Raw genomic sequence first — 2,903 nt, 5'->3', positions numbered from 1 at the left:
TTGAAGAGTGTTCTCTTAATTTGCATCTTGCGGATTCTACTGTCAAGAAACCCATGGGAAGGATCGATGATGTTCTTATTGTTGCAAATAAGAACTATGTACCATGGATTTCATTGTACTTGACATAGATTGCAATCCTTCATGTCCCATTATTCTTGGTAGACCTTTCCTAAGAACTATTGGTGCTATCATCGATATGAAGGAAGGGAATATTATATTTCAATTTCCCCTAAATAAGGTTATGGAGCATTTTCCTAGAAAGAAATCAAGATTGCCTTATGAATCTATGACGAGGGCTACTTATGGTTTGAGATCCAAGGATGACTATACGTGATTCCATCACCTTATGCCTACCTAAGGGCGTTAAACAATAGCGCTTGTTGGGAGGCAACCCAACGAATCTATCCTTTTTCTTTCTGTTTTGTGTTTTCCACACTTCCACAATTCTGTTATGATTGTTTTTTTTGTGTTTCTTTTTGCGTTTGTGCCAATCAAAACCGTTATGATTAGTCTTGGGGATGATCGTTTGGTCATGCTGGAAAAGACAGAAACTTTCTACTCACGAAAAGAATTTTCTTTTTTTTTCTGTAAGATCTTTTGAGTTCATTCTTTTTGCTTCTGATGTCTACGCAAATTCTTCAGACTGTCGTAATTTTTCAGAATTTTTGAAGTAACAGAAGTATACGAAGTATACCGATTTCTACAGACTGGTCTGTTGTTAACAGATTCTGTTTTTTGTTGTGTTGGTTGCTTATTTTGATGAAACTATGGATAGTATCGGGGGGTATTAGACATGGAAGATTGAAAATATAGTAACCCAACATCAACATAAGTAGAATTGAAGTTTGCTACAGTACCTAAGGAAGTGGTGGTTTGCTTTCTTATACTAATGTTATCACGAGTTTCTATTTAAGTTTCGTGTTGTGAAGTTTTCAAGTTTTGGGTGAAGTTCTTATGGACGAAAATATAAAGAGTGGCAAGAGCTCAAGCTTGGGGATGCCCAAGGCACCCCAAGATGATTCAAGGATGCCGTAAAATCCTAAGCTTGGGGATGCCCCGGGAAGGCATCCCCTCTTTCGTCTTCAATCCATCGGTAACGTTACTTGGGGCTATATTTTTATTCACCACATGTTATGTGTTTTGCTTGGAGCGTCTTGTATCGTAGGAGTCTTTTTTGTTGTTGTGTCAGAATCATCCTTGCTGCACACCTAGAGAGAGAGACATGCACTCACCGTGATTTTGTCGAGCTTCACTTATATCCTTTGGTAGACAATTCAGCTCACATGTGCTTCACTTATATCTTTTGAGCTAGTTGTTTTTGCTCTATGTGCTTCACTTATATCTTTTAGAGCATGGCGGTGCGTGGCTTGGTAGTTGATCTATGCTATGAAAGTAGTCTCAAAAGGGGTAGTTATCCAAAGGGATACGAAAACTTCCACCTTCTTGTGCATTGAATAGTTAGAGAAGTTTGATTCATCTCAACTAGTTTTGAGTTGTGGTTATGGTAATATTGCAGTTATTAGTAGGTGTTGTGGATCTAGAAATACTTGTGTTGAAGTTAGTGATTCCCGTAGCATGCACGTATGGTGAACCGCTATGTGATGAAGTCTGAGCATGATTAGTCTATTGATTGTCATCCTTTGTGTGGCGGTCGGGATCGCGCGATGGTTTATACCTACCAACCCTTCCCCTAGGAGTATGGCGTTGAATGCTTTGTTTCGATTATTACTAAATTTTTTGCAACAAGTATATGAGTTCTTCTTGACTAATGTTGAGTCCATGGTTTAGAAGCACTTTCACCTTACACCATCACTATCTTCTTTTGTGTCGTGCAACTTTCGCCGGTGCACAAAACCCACCGTTAGCCTCCCTCAAAACAGCCACCATACCTACCTACTATGGCTTTTTCAAAGTCATTCCGAGATATATTGCCATGCAACTAACACCATGACATGTGCCACCACGTCTACATTTCCATTGCATGATCGTAAGATAGCTAGCATGATGTTTCCATTAATGTCCATGCCATGCTAGATCATTGTCGCGGTACACTACCAAAGACTTTCCATATAGAGTCATCGTTGCTCTAAGTTTTGAGTTGTAAGTGTGATGATCATCATTGATGGAGCATTGTCTCATTTGAGGAAATAAAAGAGGCCAGAGATGCCCACCAAAATAAAAAATTAAAAAAAGAGGCCAAAGAGCCCATCCAAAAAAAATGAGAGAAAAAGAGAGAAGGGACAATGCTACCACCAATCCACACTTGTGCATATTAAGCACCATGATCTTCATGATTGAGAGTCTCTCGTTTTGTCACCACCATATAGCTAGTGGGAAATTTTCATTATATAACTTGGCTTGTATATTCCAATGATAGGCTTCCTCAAATTTGCCTTAGGTCTTCGTTAGCAAGGAAGTTGGATGCACACCCACTAGTTTTCTTTAAGATCTTTCACATACTCTTAGCTCTAGTGCATCATTTGTATGGCAATCCCTACTCATTCACATTGATATCTATTGATGAGAATCTCCACAGCTCATTGATATGCCTAGTTAATGTGACCATCTTCTCCTTGTTTTCCTTGCAACCTCCACCACAGTCCACACCACTTATAGTGCTAAAACCATGGCTCACGCTCATTTATTGCGTGAGAGTTGAAAAAGTTTGAGAAAGTAAAGGTGTGAAAACAATTACTTGGCCAATACCGGGGTTGTGCATGATTTAAATTCGTTGTGCCATGATGATAGAGCATAGCCAGACTATCTGATTTTGTAGGGATAACTTTCGTTTGGCCTTGTTATTTTGAAAGTTCATGATTACCTTGCTAGTTTGCTTGAATTATTATTGTCTCCACGTCAATAGCAAACTATTGTTTTGAATCTAATGGATCTGAATATTCACG

This window comes from Hordeum vulgare, chromosome 2H (genome assembly GCF_904849725.1).
Source record: "Hordeum vulgare subsp. vulgare chromosome 2H, MorexV3_pseudomolecules_assembly, whole genome shotgun sequence".
NCBI lineage: Eukaryota > Viridiplantae > Streptophyta > Magnoliopsida > Poales > Poaceae > Hordeum > Hordeum vulgare.
The sequence above is the reverse complement of the archived record's forward strand: the minus strand, read 5'-3'. Positions refer to the sequence as shown.